The 18,982-nt window shown below is 44.2% G+C and overlaps 1 long non-coding RNA gene across 2 annotated transcripts; it reads right to left on the reverse strand.

The window, feature by feature from the left end:
- Positions 1 to 1,630: 1,630 nt before the first annotated feature.
- LOC147106267 (uncharacterized) lies at positions 1,631 to 18,393 on the reverse strand. 2 transcript variants are annotated; one of them, XR_015081402.1, is made up of 3 exons: positions 18,265 to 18,393; positions 16,476 to 16,595; positions 1,631 to 3,176 (listed from the first exon to the last, which is right to left on the reverse strand). It is a non-coding gene; the product is annotated as an uncharacterized LOC147106267 (long non-coding RNA). The 2 variants fall into 2 exon arrangements; XR_015081401.1 differs by lacking the exon at positions 18,265 to 18,393 and adding an exon at positions 17,918 to 18,170.
- Positions 18,394 to 18,982: the final 589 nt, after the last annotated feature.

An 18,982-nucleotide genomic window follows, 5' to 3' on the forward strand; every position in this document is an offset into this window, starting at 1 on the left:
TAAACAGCAATAAAAACCTTTTTTGTTGACTGATCTTGTCACCTAGTTTGTCATCAAGTTTCACTGTTATGTTGCTTTCTGTTGGCCAAAGTTGCCGTTTTAGTGGTGCGTTATCAATTAAACCTGCTTGTATTATTGTGCAACACATGTGGGCATTAAGATAATTAAAATACTAAGACTACTTGACAAAAGTAGTCAGCAGCAGATTAGTCATAAAATAACACCACGCTGAGAGAGGCAATGATTGTCACTCAGATTATCTAGTATACGTATAATCTGAAGCCAGTGATCAAAGGGTTAAACTAAGCTCGTATCGAGACACATGGAGCAGTGCATCACGGGGTTGATTTCAATAATGAGAAAAAAAAACTTCTGTTCCACTCATGTCTGCAGGGTTTATGAATTATGGGCCTTTCAAAATTATGAAATAATCCAGTGAAATGCTGCTACTGGAGCAATATCTGTTCAGGTTCATCCTGTGGAAATTAATTTATGTTATGTGATGTATGGGACAAGTATATAGTGTTATTTTCACCGTCTACACAAAATTAGATGAATTAATAAAAACCTGAAACAATACAATGGAAGATTCCTTCATTGCCTAAAATTTACCACACATCTCAGTACAGAAGTCTAAAACTTGACTCGAACAATGCCCCATAGAGTAATTAGACTATCATACCAGTCACAGTACAATGTGATCGATCGTTCACTCAGAAAAATTTACATAATTCAAATGCACCTGAATCAGTCTTGAGAGAGCAGCCATATTGTGCTGTTGCCATAGTGATATTTCATGGCTCTTTGCTATACAGTGTAGCTTGTTACTAGGATGGATTTAATATCTGAGTATTCTTTATATTTTCTTGTTTGACTTTTTCCTTCTACATGCTAGTTCTATACAATGTTTTCTGATGTACTATATTATATCAGGTAATGTAGCTTTCTAGTTGGCTTACTTCAATAATTGAAAGATCTGAATACCCTAAATAATACCATATTTTTGTATTATTTTACATAAAATAGGATATAATTCTGAGGCTACCCAAGAGACTTAGCAAGAACAAACCGGAGTTCGTTTTGGAAACATTTACATTCCAATCATGCCAAATAACATTGTGAAGGCTATTCATGCTGATAAGATTGTAATAATAGATCTAAGCAGTTACAATAGATCCAGTTATGCTGCAGGCTGCAGACCCAGCCATGTACTTCCTTGTCAGACAGAGAAAGCCAACTATACCTAAAGGCATCTAATACAGCCATGCCTAATTATTATGTAGATTGACATTTTTTTTTTCAGACAATGACTTGGAATATTTTTGTTATTTAACCTGAAGAAGTCCGTTTACAATTCAGCAATGTTTATATCTCAACATGGAAGCTCTCTCCATTTGAACAATTGTGAAAATGATTTCCAAGTTACTTTCTAAAAGCAAAAGCAAAATAGTGCAGGTGCTGGAAATCTGAAATAAAAACAGCAAATGCTGGAAATACCCAGCAGGTCAGGCAGCATCTGTGGAGAGAGAAACAGGGTTAACGTCAGAACTGGTGAAAGGTCATCAACCTGAAACATTAATTCTGTTTCTCTCTCCACAGATGCTGCCTGACCGGCTGGGTATTTCCAGCCTCTTCTGTTTTAACTTCCTAAAAGCCATTGGTGCTCTGTGGAATCCTGTCTATGTGCACTTACTGAGCCATAGGCTTTATTGCTGATTCAGCTTTGTTATTTCAAACTGTTACATAATATCTGGAACTTAAAATATAAGAAAAATAAAAATTCAAACCGCATCACTTGAAACACTGAAAACTAAAATATATATGATCAACACATCTTTATGAAACAACAACAACAACAACTTGTATTTATATAGTGCCTTTAACGTAGTAAAACGTCCCAAGGTGCTGCACAGAACTATTGTAAGACAAAAAATTTGACACCAAGCCACATAAGGATAAATTAGGACAGGTGACCAAAAGCTTGGTAAAAGAGGTAGGTTTTAAGGAGCATCTTAAAGGAGGAAAGAAAGGTAGTAAGGCGGAGAGGTTAGAACAGGGAATTCCAGAGCTTAGGGCCTAGGCAACAGAAGGCATGCCACCAATAGTTGAGCGATTATAATCAGGGATGCTCAAGAGGCCAGAATTAGAGGAGTGCAGGTGTCTCAGGGGGTTGTGGGGCTGGAGGAGATTACAGAGATAGGGAGGGGGCGAGGCCATGGAGGAATTTGAAAACAAGGATGAGAATTTTGAAATCGAAGTGCTGCGTAACTGGGCACCAATGTAGGTCAGCGAGCATGGGGGGAGGGGTGAACAGGACTTGGTGCGAGTTAGGACACGGGCAGCCGAGTTTTGGATGACCTCAAGTTTACATAGGATGGAATGTGGGAGGCCAGCCAGGAGTGCGTTGGAATAGTCAAGTCTAGAGGTAACAAAGGCATGGATGAGGGTTTCAGTAGCGGATGAGCTGAGGCAAGAGCGGAGACGGGCGATGTTACGGAGGTGGAAGTAGGTGGTCTTTGTTATGCTGCGGGTATGTGGTCGGAAGATCATTTCAGGGTCAAATATGACACCAAGGTTGCGAACAGTGTGGTTCAGCCTCAGACAGATGCGACCAAAACAAGTGAAGGTTCTTATTTTCAGTCTTATAAACATTTCTAAAGCTGTCTCTATTTATACAGAATATTATTACTGTTGTGTCTGTGTATAAGAAGACACAGACTGCAGGAGAACGGTACAACAGGTGTTTACTCAACGTGGCTCACACGGGAACTGATCTGTACAGATTACTACTCAGTACTATATACAGGTGTGGTCACTGCCGGTACTGCAGTATACATGAGCTGTAAACGATAGTTCCCCCCTTAAAGGTATATACATTACAATTACAAGAGGCATTTATATAAATTAGAAGACAAAGACAGTATATAAGTAAAACTGTGGGCTGTTTTTACAAATAAATAGCAGCAAATAGCACATGAACTAAATGTTTGTAGGTGCCTGGTGCCATGTTAGTCTTTTCATCTCTGGATTGGATCTTTTATGTCCTCCCAAATTGGGTGCCACTAAATGTAGTATGCCAAGAATTGGGCACATGAGGTTGTAGGCCCAACTTTGCAGTCTCTGCCCACCATTAGTGAAGTCCATATCGCTCGAGGGCCTCGTGTCATTATATACATCTGTTTCAAATAAAATAAGGCAACAACAATGTAACTACATTTAAAAAGGACAGATGTCATTAAGATGAAATGCTGATGAATTCAATGTTAAATAAATATTGGAGCATATGAATTTGCTGGTTTTAAATGTTTACTGAAAAGCCAACCTAGAACCTTTTAAGACTTCTAGTTCTTCTGATCTGCCGGTGCTACAAATGTTCAGTGTCAGATAGTGTTTGCTTAAGCCAGGAACACAAGGGCTTCTGCAACTATACCTCAACATTCTGCACCAATCAAAAAGGTCTGCACAGAATTGCAACAAGGCCACATAGCTTCTTCTTCATGTGGAACTGTCTCCCACTTAAAATCATTGCCTGGAACTCTGTATCTTATATCCTGATTCCAAAAGTAGTTAATCAGCACTTATAAAACATATCTGGGTCACCCACTCACATGCCAGTATAATTTCACAATGTTTTTCTGTTCAATCAAATCCACGAGACATCTGTATTTGTTACAGTTGCCTTCAACTTAATTGCTGTTATGCAACTTAATATATACTGTAGTGTATGTACCCGTCTACCTTTAAGGGAACTATTGAATGTAACCGTTCACCTTTAAGAGAACTACTTTAGGTGTGGCACTATTTGTTTGGCTTCTGTATACTGTAATACCGATAGTGACCACACCAGTATATAAGTGTTGTGGCAGGATTGCTGGGGCAGATTCGCCCTGACCTTCGAATAGTAAAGACCTGTTTGTTTGTTACTTCTGAAGTCTGTGTATTTATTAACTGCACAACCCACAGACTTTACAGTGGCGACGAGTCCGATCGTACCCTGCGGCAAGACTACCAAAGCAACGAAGAGCGCCGAAGAGAGGCAACCGCCCTCGTCGTGCTGCTGAAAGAAAACACGAGGCTGCAGCAGGAGGAAGGAGGAAGACTTTAGCAACAAAAGCTTCCATCTGCAACAGGCACTGACTACCCTTCTACCACGGTGCGGAGTGAGCCGATCAGCTGGAAGACAAGGCTAAAAGGAACTTGCCGACGATGGGGAAGGAAACGAAGACATGCAGAAGGACTTATGTTACCAAGAAGAATAAAGCTGCAGAGCAGAACTCCAGGTTGACAGAGAATTCTGAGCCTGTTCAAGCAAAGGATTCATCCACGACGGAAGAACACCGAGTTCGGACTCAAACTTATGTCAAAGTACGACAACAATTAGAACAGTTGAGTGACCGTCTCGTACAAGAGATGAAAAATATGGAAAAGTTCTGGGACGCCGAATGGGAGAACCTGGAAAGACAACAGAGACAGCTAGCTCAAGCAGAGAGCGACCATAGAGCCATCGTGGCCAAATACCAATCACATTCCCCTGATGCTGTTCAGGAACTAGAATATTTACAGAACGAACCAAAGGAAGAGGAATCTTCAGGAAGCCAGGATTTTATCCCAGTTCATCTCTACGACTCGTTGCAAGCAGAGTGTAACAAGTTGAAAGAACAGTATGAACAGGCCCAGACTACAATCCTGGAAGGGGTTAATTCGGCAACCTCCGAAAAGCTAGTTTTAGTGAAAGCATCTGAACAGCTAAAGGTTGAACATGAGCGAGAATTACAAAGGCTGCAGGAAATGTTTGATGAGCTCCAGGCCAAGACAGACTCATCGGTAGAGATTCCATCCATCGATGAAAAATTAGAGGTGGAAGACATAGCAGAACATGAAATTCAAGATGTCCAAGAACTCATTAAATTATTGAAGGCAACCCAGGACAAATATGAGGCGGCAATGGCCGAGGTTCAACAACTTGAAGAACATATTCAACTAGGAATCCGGGCAGTGGAAGGAAAGGCAACTGGAAGGATCACAGAGACTGTAGGAATGGCCCCTGAACAGGAGTTAGAGAACATCAAGGCGCAACTTCTTCGAGCGCTTAAAACCAAAGTACCGGAGGAAAGGAAGGTGAAAACATTGGAGGGAAAGGTGGATGAAATGGAGAAGACTCTAATCCACAGTGTCCCCGTAGAAGAGTTAACGGCCAGCCAACTCTTACACACGCTGAGGGACAAGACTCCAAAATGGGAACACGAGTTTCAGGGTTCAAAGGGAAAGAATTCGGAGCTTCCAAAAGTCACGGAGATAGCTGAGGGGGCAACACAGCTTTTACAAGGATGCCAAAAGTACGCTGAATTGCGTCAAGGGGAACAGAAGGGGGTGGAAACAGATACTCCAGTAGAAGGATTAAATAGCCTGACAACGAATTCCCCGATGGAAGGGAAGGTATTGAACTCACAAATGAGGCCAGTAGTGAAGGAATGGCAGACATCCCCGGAAGAGCGGAATGAATATGAATGTTTGAAGAAGTCTTTTCAAGAAAGATGGTTAGGGAAGGAACCACCGTCGGCTAACGTCCAGATGGATAAGAAGGAAGTAGAAGGGCCTCTCACTGGCCTAACTCAGGACGACCCCGAATATTACCATGACCTGTTGAGTGACACTGAATATTACGAGGATCTGGTCTGCTCAGTTTGTGATGAAAACTCCCAAAGTGCTGAAATCCGGATGAAGCACTTAAGGTCTAAGGAACATAGAGAGTTGGTGGCGCTACAGCTGGCAGCCGAGAAAGGAGCTCCGAGAGTGTCAAAAAGGCAGAAAAGAAAAAGAAGAAGCAGAAGATAATAACTGTCTAAAATATTAGCACTTCTACCATCTCAGGCGGGACACTACGAAAGGAACTAAATTAGTTGAAAAACTGGAAAATATCAAGACAGCCAGTTGGTTGTAAAAGTCCGCACTGCTGGTTCAACAGGATGAAATTTCAAGCTGTTACGTCAAGAAAAAGGCTATGGAGGAGTCACGCTAGCCATGTGAACCGGCTACACCAAAGAGATGTTGTTTGGAACGAGTCAAGATCAGAGACTGAATCTATGAACTGTTTCCGCAGAGACTGAACCTGTGAACTGTTCCCACCAAGATTATATCTGTAAATTGTTTTATATGACATTGACTCCACCGAGATTATATCTGTAATTTGTTTTATAGGAAGTTGAAGATATGTATGTTTAACGGGGACTCTGTAAGTAATAAGCTAAAAAGGGAGGATTGTAGTGTATGTACCCGTCTACCTTTAAGGGAACTATTGAATGTAACCGTTCACCTTTAAGAGAACTACTTTAGGTGTGGCACTATTTGTTTGGCTTCTGTATACTGTAATACCGATAGTGACCACACCAGTATATAAGTGTTGTGGCAGGATTGCTGGGGCAGATTTGCCCTGACCTTCGAATAGTAAAGACCTGTTTGTTTGTTACTTCTGAAGTCTGTGTATTTATTAACTGCACAACCCACAGACTTTACATATACCCCAAAACATATTTTTATATCGAGCTGAGTTTTGAATAATCTGAAGAGTGGGATCCTCATAACATGTTTATGTGAGAACCAAAACAGCCCAAACTATGTATAATAGAAAAATTGAAACAGATTCAGCCTGTCTGCTATTTCTTTTAACATTGTGTAATTGGCTGCATTCGCACAATCCAAATCTTTATGTTTTTGAATTCTGCACAATGCAGGGTTTGAAAAGTTAAATATGTCTATGCAGCTTTCAGTGTTCTATGCCAACATAAATGTAGTGCAGTGCAAAAACAGAAAAGAATGTTACACAGTCAAGTTCAGGAGATGGGGTACACGGTCGCATTCTACAGGATGTGCAGTGCATAGCATACTGAAGTTCCATAGGATGAGCAATTTATTATGCCATGCAGTTCTACAAAACATATAGCACGTTATATAGAGCACACCTCAGTTTGAACAGTACACAACACAATAGAATTCTATATACTTAAGTATATTAGATGGTGAATCTATATTAGTGATGACCCTTAGGATGAACAGTACTGTACATTGCAATGGTTATAGAATGAACAGTACATTTAGAAAGTGGAATTCTACAGGCTAACCGATGTATTAAATGCAGCAATATTCTGCAGGATAAGCCACACATTACAAAGTGATGTTATTTAATGAGCAATAAATTTATCATCATCATCATTCTAGAGCATTGCTCGGTGGATCAGCTGTAACGGTTGAGAGCCAGGTGTTTCTTGGCCTTCCAGGGAGGTGTTCCCAGTGTTCAGAGGATAGGATCGGAGTGCCCTGGAGGTGTCATGTGACAGGAGGTGTCATGTGAGCTTGGCCACGTGCCCAAACAGCGATAAAGCCTCAGGGGAGGGAGGGCGGCCATCTTTCTGACCAGACTATTGGTGACATAGCCAAACGTCGAATGTGGCAGGTGCACAGAAGACACCACTGGTCTGCTAATTGCTCGGTCTGCTTGTGAGACATCCCAAATCTCCAATACATACTGGAGAATTGGAGTGATGTAGCAATTTACGGGCAAAGCTTTGTTTGAAGCAGGAGATGCGATGACCATATGTTCTTGTCCAAGCCCATCATTGCCTGGTGCATCAACGGAATTCTGCATTGTATATCTGGGGTGCTTCAACATGACCAATGGATCATTGATCCCAGATATGTAAATTGCTCCACACATTCCACAGTCCCACCTGCAATCCCAAGATTAGGTGGCTGCAGGAAAAGCCACAGAGTGACTGGATTTGTGTTTTCTTTCAGTTGCCATGCAACCCCAGCTTCCTCCACAAAGATTTCAAGGATCGAGACAAGAACAGCAATAATTTCTGCCAACAGGACAACATCATCTGCAAAACCTAGGTCCATGAAGGAGTAGCTAACAATAGAGGCTCAATTTGTTGAGAAATAAGTGCTCCTTTCTAGAATCTAATCCATGACTGTATCAAAGGAATTTGGAGCGATGAAGCACTCTTGTCTGGCACCAGAATTGATCAGAAAAGGCAGACTCTCGTCCCCTCCAATGCTCACCAAGTTGTTGGTCTCTGAGTATGAGGTAAAGACCAAACGTATAAGCTTGTCAGGGACCTCAAGGATAGAGAATATTTGCTAAAGGACAAGCCTATACACAAGGTCAAATGCTGACTTAGGATGTAGCTGGTGATGATATTCTCGCCTGGTCTCTGCAAACAGGTTGAGCCGAAGTAACCAATCAATCATTGATTTGCCAGGGGTGAAGCCACTTTGCTCTTGTTTTCTCTTCTTATGAAGAAGAGGTCCTGATCTACTGAGAAGTATATGAGTAAACATCATTCCCGTGACAGAAAGAAGGATGATTTCCCTATAGTTACTACATTCAGCTCTGCTTCCTTTGCCCTTATAGATCAGCAAGATAACCCCGTGAAGTCAATCCTCAGGAATAATTTCAAATTTCCATACCCCAGCAAAGTGGTGTAGGTAGTCAATAATTATATCTCCACCAGCTCTAAAAAGTTCGAGTGGTAGCAGTCTGTCGCCTTTTCCTGCTTCATACTTGCAATTGCCTTTGTGACTTCCTCCCATGATGGAGCAGGCACTGAAATGCTTGGTTCAGGTACAGCCATGGAAGCCACCTAGGACAGCACCTCAGAAGGAGGGTGGGTGGACAAGTAAGTAGGCCACTGAAGTATTCTCTCCATCGCTGCAGCTGTGCATTCTGATCCACCAACAAGAATTAATCTGAGGCTTTGATAGGGGCAGAGATATGGGAGCCTTAATGTCTCACTCTTTTAAATGCTGCAAAAGCTGATTCTGTTACTTCAGAGAGCTTCCTCAGCCTTGTCTGCAATTTTAGCAGTCCAGGCTTTTTAATCGTTCTCTGCAAGTTAAATTCTCAAAGACAGGCAGAAAATACTCCACTCTAAGCAGCCAATTACACAAATGTTCTATGGCGACCAAGGGCCGTATTACAGTGAAAATTATATTTAATGACATTAATTATATTTGTAAAATTTCAAAGATTGTTTTCTGATACAAGAGTTTAATAATCGGGTATTGGACACGTCTCAGATGGTGCTGAGTATTTTACAAAAATAACTCAAAAGGTACTTACATGTACAGTCTTTGAACTCAATTATCATTGTGCTGGATAATTAACTAACACAGATGATGAATTTGCAATGCCCTATCTCAGGTGCCTGATGGCAAATGTGCTTTTTGAAAAAGAAACAGTAAGTGTGCTGCTTATTATCTTTTATACATTACGAAAGGGCATTACCTTAATTAGGCCCTTAGGATAATTAGCTCTGTAAAGTCTGTGGGTTATATGGTGAATTAATACACAGACTACAAGAGTAACTTTAACAGGACTTTACTATTCGAAGGTCAGGGCGAATCTGCCCAATAAATCCTTACACAGCACTTATATACCGGTGTGGTCACTCCCGGTATTACAGTATACAGCAGCCAAGATAAAGTAGTGCAACACCTAAAATAGTTCTCTTAAAGGTGGACGGTTACATACAATAGTTCTCTTAAAGGTAGAACGGTTACATACACTACAATCCTCCCTTTTTAGCTTACAACATACTTATTCCCCATTAAACATAACATATATCCAACTTCATGTAAAAACAGTTCACAGATGTAGTCTCTGCGGAAAACAGTTCACAGATTCAGTCTCGGTGTAGTCGGTTCACGTTGCTGGAGTGACTCATCCAATAGTCCTTCACTGGACTTAACAGCTTGAACTTCCGTCACTTCTGAACAGCATTGTTGACTTTTAAAAGCTTGACTACCTTGGGAAGTTTTTCTACTTCCAAACTGATTTGGCTCCGTACGGAGAGACCACGTGCGTGACCTGGTAGAGGTGATAATGGTTCAGATGGTCATCATCTTCTGCTTCGTCTTTTCCTTTTCTGCTTCTTGGAGACTCTCTGGGCTCCACTGTCAGCTGCCAGCTGCATGCACCGTTCCTCCTACTCGTCCTCCTTTTTCCGTAGTAGCGCCACCATCTCCCGATGTTCCTTAGACTTTAGGTGATTCTTCATGGTTTCCGCACTTTGGGAGTTTTCATCACAAGCTGGGCAGAGCAGGTCATCGTAATATTCGGTGTCGTCCAACAGGTCATGGTAATATTCGGTGTCGTCCTGAGCTAGGCCAGCGAGAGGATCTTCTATTTCCTCCATACCCAGCTGGACGTTAGCCAGCATTTGTTCCAAATCCAGACATCTTTCCTGAAGAGACTTCTTCATGCGTTCAGTTTCATCCAGCTTTTTCTGGGCTTCCTGCAAGTCTTTTACTAATGACCTCATTCGTGATTTCAATACTTCAACTTCATTGGGAGATTGATTGATTGTATTATTCAATCCCTCTACTGGAGCAGCTGTTTCAGCATTCTGTTGTTCAACATTGACGTGAATCAGCGTACTTTTGGCATCCAAGGTTTGCTCTGCTGCCATCTTCTCAGTCTGTGTTGCAACCTCAGCTATTCCAATAACTTTTGGGAGCTCCAAACCCCTCTCCTTTGAAGATTTAGACTCATGTCCAAATTGTTCCCATTTCAGAGTCTTGTCCCTCAGCATATAAAGGAGTTGGCTGACCGTTGACTCTTCTGACCTCATCTGTTTCCCAGTAGCTGCAGGGCTGTTTATAACCTTGCCCTGGGGCTCCTTTGCTGTTTCTACTTCGCCATCATCCGCAGCCTCCACCATTCGAATTTCCACAAATGAATCGTCCGGTGATGCTGCACCCAACTTCAGTAGGAGCTCGGAATTCATGGCGACCAACTCAGCCTTTTCTGCCTGCAATCTGCTAACAAGCGCCTTCAGTTGCTGAACATCTTGCTCCACCAGATTAGAGCACGCCCCTTCAGAAACCGAATCAGCTTTGATTCGTTTGGCCTCCTTGCGCAGACGGTTTGTGTGCTCCTGCTCCCTTTTCTCCCTCAGCTGTTTCTGTTGTCTTTCCAGATTCTCCCACTCTGTGTCAAAGAACGTTTTCATTGCTTTTATCTCTTGCTCGAGACGGCAACTCAATTGTTCTAATTGCTGTTGTAATTTGAAATGGAGTTGAGTTCGAGCCCGGTGTTCCTCAGACTTGTGCATGTCTGTAAACTGGACAGACTCAGAATTCTCTGCCAAACTATGTTGTTGTTGTTCAGTGGAATTCTGTTCTGAAACTTTGTTCTCCTTTGAAGCATTAGTATTTATGCACTCCTTCGTTTTTCCAACCTTAGTCAGCAAGTCCATTTTAGACTTGTCTTTCGCACCTGGGCTGGTCTTGTCGTCATCAGTTTCAGAGTCTGAGCTGATTGTCTTCACCGAGTTCTCACTCGTTATTGCTTTTAGGTAGTGCCATTCCATGTTTATTTCCCTGATCCACTCCCGTCCCAGAAGTGGTGGACCTCCCTCAGGTAGTACATATAAGTCCATTCCTTGGTGTTCTTTGCCCCTGTCTCTCACCTTGACTTGTATCTTTCCCATGGGGTATACTTTATGCCCCGTGTATGTCTGCAATACGATCTTGGTATCTCTCAAGGGTATATGTGAGAATAGCCGGTTGTAATCCCTTCGATTTATGACTGATAGGGCTGATCCTGTGTCCAATTCCATTTTCACTTGGACTCCGGCTACTTTTAGTGTGACCCAGATAGTTTGTAGGTCAGCTTCCTTACTCACATTGTAAATTCTCAGACTACCCAGTTCCTGGCCGTTCGGGTCTGAATCCGAATTCTGTTCATCTGAACTCTTCTCAGCCACCTTGCTGTACTTTTCCTGCGGTGACTTTTTTCTGTTGTTGGTCTTCTTTCCTGACCGGCATACTTTAGCTATGTGACCAAGCTTGCCACATTTTCTACATTCCTTGTTTTTAAACCAGCATTGGTTCTGGTCGTGTGTTGTCTTCCCACAACGATAACATTTTGTTGTACCCGAAGTCATTTGATCCACGCTGAGTACCGCTGCCTTCAGCTGCATTTCCGCAGTGCCTCTCGCGGCTGCTTCGTGTGATGCTGCAATAAGGACAGCCTTGTCAAGTGTAAGATTGTTCTCTTCGAGCAGTCGCTTTTGTGTTCCTTCCTTCGACAACCCGCACACGAAGTTGTCTCTCAATGCCACTGTCAGATTTTCCCCAAACTGGCAGTATTTCGCTAGTCTACACAGTTCGACCAAGTATTCCGCGTTGCTTTCCTCTTTCCGTTGCGTTCTCGCATAAAATTTGAATCGTTCCACCAACATCAGCGGTGTGGGGTTCAAATGATCCTTCAGGACAGCAACAATATCAGCGAAAGTCTGATCCGCCAGTTTAGCTGGTGATAGAAGACGCTTCAATAGCCCGTATGTCTTCGCCCCCATTGCGTTTAATAAGGTGAGCGCTTTATCATCATCTGCTATTTTATTGGCCTCACAATATATCTCGATGCGTTCTACGTACGTGGCCCAATCTTCCACCTCGGAATCGAAGTTGTTGATGTTACCATGCTTAGGCATCTTCACTATCTTTTTGAGAAACCACAACGAATTTGTTCGTTACTTTTTTTTGCCAAAAATGGCAGTTTCCCGCGCTTGTCTTCTTCCCCGCCCACTTTCAAAATGGCGGTTTCCCGCTTCTGTCTTCTCCCCCGCCTACTGGCGGCTTCCCGCGTTTCTTCCCCTGGCAGGAGGGGTAAGCTTTCCTTCGGGTGACGACCGCTGGCTTTCGGTGTTCGCAGCCTGCGCGCCGGCTTCAGTGCGTTCCTTGTTCCCTTTTCTCGGCCGGCAACCGGCGCTGGGGACAACCCGTTGGCGGCGAACAGTTCCAGCCGCTGGGCGGAATCTCGCTCGGTCTCCCTCGCTCGGTCCCGTTCCCCCTTCACTCGGGCTCTGTCTCTCCCTCAGCGGCTTCCAATCGCGCCTCCCCGCCCTCTCGCAGTCCGGTCCTTTCCTCCCCCGGCTGCGGCTGAGTTCTCCGCGGTTTTATTTATTTTTATATCTTCCCGCGCCTTACAATCCCGGTCGCAGCGCCTCGTGGCCTCGGTAGCTGCCCGGCCTTTTTCGCCGGTCGCGGTCTAGCTGTCTCATGACGCTGTTGCGTCTCCCAGCCCGCTTGTAGCCCGGTCTCTCACACCGGCTGCGTTCCCGCTTGTATCCCGGTCTCTCACACCGGCTGCGTTCCCGCTTGTACCATGGCTTCCATGCCCTACGCTGCCCCAGTCTCAGCGCCTCTGGGCCCGACTTCTGTCCGGCTCCTTTCCCCCGACCGTGGCCGAGTTCACCGCCCTTATCCTCCGTTTCTTTTTATTTTCCCCCTACTCACAGTCAACGTGGCCGACTTGCTTCTCTTGGCTGATCGGCTCACTCACCGCCGTGGCAGAAGGGACGATCACTGCCTGTTGCTGATGGAAGGCTTCGTGTCTGAATCCTTCCTTCTTCCTTGCTCTGCAGACTCGAGTCTTCTCTCAGCAGAACGACGAGGGCGGGTGCCTCTTCTCGACGCTCGTTAACTGCTTCGGGTGTGTCGCTGCCGCAGGGTAAGATCGAACCCGTCGCCACTGTAAAGTCTGTGGGTTATATGGTGAATTAATACACAGACTACAAGAGTAACTTTAACAGGACTTTACTATTCGAAGGTCAGGGCGAATCTGCCCAATAAATCCTTACACAGCACTTATATACCGGTGTGGTCACTCCCGGTATTACAGTATACAGCAGCCAAGATAAAGTCGTGCAACACCTAAAATAGTTCTCTTAAAGGTGGACGGTTACATACAATAGTTCTCTTAAAGGTAGAACGGTTACATACACTACAAGCTCTGCTAGATATTTTCATTGTCAATGTAAGGTTGCTCCATTTATTAATGTAAAATCATCACATTTATGTACTTTGTAACATGAGAGGAGACATGTTAGGCAGTGTATTAATGCAAAGAGGCATTATTTTTAGTACAATTCATTTGATTGTCATGATGTTTGTCAGTTTTCAGAGCAGTGTTATGTCATCATTATTCTTTTCTTTGCTCTGTAAAATTAATCCTTTTGTAATTCATATTTTTGAACATCATTAAGGAAAAGGAAAGGCTCACAATAAATGTTCTTTGATCTCTTAAATAAAAAGTGGTTTCTTTTGTACAAAAATAGAAAGCTTTCATTTGCATAAAGCTCCGTGTACAAAAAGCACAACAAATAATCAGTCTGTTTTAAATGTTTTACTGCAGTTTTTCATCAGGGTAGAATTGTAAAGTTATCAATGGTTTAAAGGGGATTATCACCTAGAAGTGTCTTGCAAGACATATTAGCAGATCCGTAATCAGAGGGATCCCTAATGACATCAGTGACATAGTTATCTCATCATCTTACCAGCCATAAATCTGATAATGTTAAGTAAAAATTAGGGGTACGGTAGCATAGTGGTTGTTACTGGACTTGTAATCCAGAGACCTGGGCTAATGATCCGGAGAGATGAGCTCATAACCCCACCATAGCAGCTGGGGAATTTAAATTCAGTTCATTAAATAGATCTGGAATAAAAACCTAATAACAGTAATGGTGACCATGAAACTAAAGGATTGTCGTAAAAATCCATCTGGTTCACAAATGTGCTTTAGGGAAGGAAATCTGCTGTCCTTACCTGGTCTGGTCTATATGTGACTCCAGGCCCACAGCAATGTGGTTGACTCTTAACTACCCTCTAAAATGGCCGAGCAAGCCACTCAGTTGTACCAAACCACTACAAAGAAGATAGACTGCAGCGGTTCAAGAAGGCGGCTCACTGCCACCTTCTCATGACCAACTAGGGAAGAGCAATAAATGCTGGCCTTGCCCACATCCCATGAACAAATAAAAAAAATGAACATATTTTATTTTACAAGGCAAAAGCTTGGGCTCAGTTGCTAGTGTTTGCTGTAGCAGCAACTTTCTACTGTGGTTACTGGAAGCTCCAGGCATTGAGAGAGCCTCAGTTTGCAGCAGAATCTCCCCAATATGCTGAAAAAATCCATTTAACAGTGCAGGTTCTCATCTATATGAACACAGTTACATTCTTGTTCAATGAGTGTTTTTCCAATGACCTGTTAATCAAACTCAATTCAACTTCCTTCACAATAGAATTTGTTTTTGAATAGGTAGAGGTTTTGCCCCAGGTTCCTGCCCTCCCCTTCTGAGCATGTTTATTCTTGTTAGGCTACAGATCCACTGGCATCTGGCGCCCTCTCACACCTCATTTAAGTGGTCATTCTTCATGGCAACCTCAAAGCCCTAGATTTTCCTTTTCAGCAGTAATCCTGCTGGAACTACAGTAGGGCAGGCTTCACCTACCAGTGGGACAGGCCCTTTGCCCGCCAGCGAGGCAGGCCTCTTGCCCACCAGCAGAGCAGGCCTCTTGCCCATCAGCGGGGGAGGCCTCACCTACCAATGGGACAGGCCTCTTGCCCATCAGTGGGGGAGGCCTCACCTACCAGTGGGACAGGCCTCTTGCCCACCAGCGAGGCAGGCCTCTTGCCCACCAGTAAGGCAGGCCTCTTGCCCACCAGCAGAGCAGGCCTCTTGCCCACCAGTAAGGCAGGCCTCTTGCCCACCAGCAGAGCAGGCCTCTTGCCTACCAGTGGGGCAGGCCTTTTGCCCACTAGTGGCTCCTGGTGCTGACCCTGTTGGATTTTCCTGAGTTGGACAATTTAAATATTGTTGGACAGGCTCTAAGCAGGCTCAGCAGCACTAGGGAGCATTCCTCTGTGAGATTGGAATGTCACTGGTGCAGGCTTCGGGCATCTCCAGCAACAAAACATGGCCAGTTACCTCTGGGGCAGCTGTAGAAGTGTGCAAAATCTTTGCAAATTTTTAATTTGGCATGCTATTGTGTGGGCTTGCGTTTAAAATTTAAAACCCCTCCTCACCTTGTTAGCAACACTGGAGACTGCAACAGTATACAGTGTTGCTAAGACACGAATGAAGGAAAAATACCTTGGAAGCATATTTTTTCATTTTTTTCATTCACCTGCTGGCCTGGTGTATTCAGAGTCTGCCATCACTTCCGGAATAAAACCCCAGAAGTGGCAAGAACCTTCAGTAAAGGGGAAGGATACCTAGCCCAGTGAGTGTTGGCAGGCTATTCTCGCATCGGGGGGCATCACAGCCGAGTCCTGTCTTCATTTGACAACCATACCTAGATATTTTCTAGGAGAAATCTTTCAACAGCAGCCAGGAAAGAGAACCCTGGGTAATTGTTTCTCTCCCTAATCTAGCGGCATGAGTCTAAATAGTGGTATTTTGCCCATAGTAACAATCATCATATTAGCAAGAACAGTCTACAGATTATTTATCTGTAATATAGCTAAAAATCTTACATCTGCAGGCACTTTGTGGCTACAACACCTTACTTCCATGTGTCACTTTTTGTCACACTTTTGTGTCAACTTTTCCTGTTATAAATTCCTACATCCACATTTATAATGAAAACTGCTTGTGTAAACTGGTCACACTGTAATTACATACTCCCACCTGTGGTGGCACTGTAGTGCCTCTGTTTTGCATCTTCCAGCTCCTCAGCCTGAACTGCAGAGAAATTCTTATGCTCGAACCAGCTCTACATCTCAAATTGCGGCAAGTTTTGCTATTTGACTATAAGTAGGAATATAAAATCAAAGGATTACATAAAAATAAGGACAGAATGTATAACTTTAAAATAGGGACTGAATTATGTCTGCACCCCCGGTCCAATTATCTCCTATCCTGTAACCCCCACTTCACCTGAACACTACACTTGGTCTTGCTTCAACATGTGCATCACTGTGGGAGATTGATTAGTATATCGGGGATTGAATATCCACAGCCCTTCTGCAGCACTCCAGCTGTAACTCTGCCAGAAGGCCAAGACTCCAGTTGGCAAGGTCCCAGCCATCTCCAGCAGTTTTCACAGAGGTTTATTAAAGGCAGAGCCCTCACTCGCCCAAAACAAGGCCAGTGGTGTAGGAGGGTAAATGGCCGGAAACAGGGACAGCTTGTTCCTGGCATCGGGGGATATCTGCAGGTCAGTACATCAAGAGAAAGCAGGTGTACTGGCCTGTTGATCGGGAGAAGTGCAACCACTTTGAGGGGCACAGCCTGGGACGCAGCCTGCACCCTCTGAAAATTTGTAATTTAAAAGGTTTTTTCAGCCCCCTTATAGTGCAGCATATTTCGGGGATGGAGGCGGTGGGGGTGAACTTGGCTGAGTGAGTGAATTCTGCTGCACTTTGCGGCCTCTTGGGGCAGACAAGGTTTCGAGATGGACCACATATGGCACGGAGGCTCACCAGAAACATTTAAATTAGGACACCTGCGAGCAGATTCCGGTCGTAACACCTGGATCAAAGGCCCCTGGGAGTTTGGGACTTTTATACTTTTCTTGCACCTAACACGCATCCATCGACTCACACACTAGGGGGAAATTTTAACAGGAGTGAGCGGGTGGGAGTGGGTGCAGGTGGGGGGTTAAATGCGCAAGAAATCAAAGCGTGTTGGGAAGTCGACTCCAACCCGCCGACTTCTGAGTTCTACTGAGGCAGGACAAGAGGCGGGCACCCAACCTGCTTCCTGGAGGCGGGTTGGCTTTTTAAATATATTAATGAGGCTGGAAGCCTCGGATTTAACCTGCTTTGCAGGTTTTACTACAGCCAGCCGGCAGCTGCAACAAGGCCTCAGGGAGCACTCCTTGTGGACCGGGAGGAGTAGGTGTGCTTCCTCCCAGCCCACAAGCTCCCCCACCATCAGAACCCTCCCTGCCCATACAAACCCTCCCCTGGGATCGGACACCCCCCAACCCCTCCCCCCACCCAGTCGGGGATGGGACCCCCAGGTCAGGGATTGGACCCACCCATAGGATCGGACCCGCCTTGGGGTCAGACCCACTCCCGGGGTCAAGGGTCAGACACCCCACCCCTCGGGTCGGGGATTGGACCTACCTGGTCCTGCGGCCTCCTTTCCAGCGTTTCCCACCCGACTGGAAGCCAAGCCTGTCAATCAGGCTGACTTCCGGGCGGGGAATCTGTCGCTGACAGGAGACGCTCGCTGTGGAGATCATGTGGGGAAACCCAGACTTCAGGGTTTCCCGTGCGCTACCGGACCAACCCCCACCACAATCCCAGCGCATCGAAAAGTTAAAATTCCCCCCTAGATGTCACGTGTTATTACAGAAGCAAAAAATTATTTAAAAAAGAGAAAGTCAGCTACCGATCTTTAGCCTGAAATTTATAAGCAGTTACAACTGCCCTTTGATCGACCTCAACAGTTTATAAGTAGCTCCAATTACCTGGAATTGCCTACTGAGAATAGTGACCTTAGGGGCATCGGCCTGGTTAGCAGTTAAAGATCACAAACAAGTTCAGACCCAAGACTACCCATGAGCAAGGCTGCTGGAGATCCACTAGTATAAATCTATCTTTATGCTCTACTTTGAGCATTGCAATTTTGCCTCGGTGTGTTTAGCGGACTGTTGTATTTTACCAAGGTTAGAGCAAGGCAGGTGCTTTCTTACCATATATGGTTTCAGTAATTTAATACCGGAATATCATGTTTCTTTTTGTATGGCGCTACTGCAGGACTGAAATAGAAGACATACCATGCACCACTGAGAGTGTGCTTACACTGACAGAAACTGCTGAAGTGTATGTTGTACTGAAGCACATATTGTTGTGGGGGTGGGGCTATTTTATCATATGCTTACAGCTTAATGAACAGTTTTAAATTTAGCAGAGACTTGCCAAGGGCGGACAATGACTAGGAATCTATATTTAGACAGAGAACTGTCCTGTAAACCTAAGGAGTTTTTGCAGTGCTGTGAAAGCAGCAACGTGGAGATGTTTATGTTTTCGATGTGTAAAGGTAGCATCCTGCCACAAGCTTCCTGCCACTGTAAATGACATGGCCTCACACACATCCATAATTGCTTTTCTCCAGCAGACTTAAAGTAATTTTTATTGGATGGAGGAATAATGACCACGACTTTATACCAAGCAACATTATATAAT

This window comes from Somniosus microcephalus, chromosome 16 (genome assembly GCF_052327205.1).
Source record: "Somniosus microcephalus isolate GS21.2 chromosome 16, FLI_Smic_1.0, whole genome shotgun sequence".
Taxonomy (NCBI): Eukaryota; Metazoa; Chordata; class Chondrichthyes; order Squaliformes; family Somniosidae; genus Somniosus; species Somniosus microcephalus.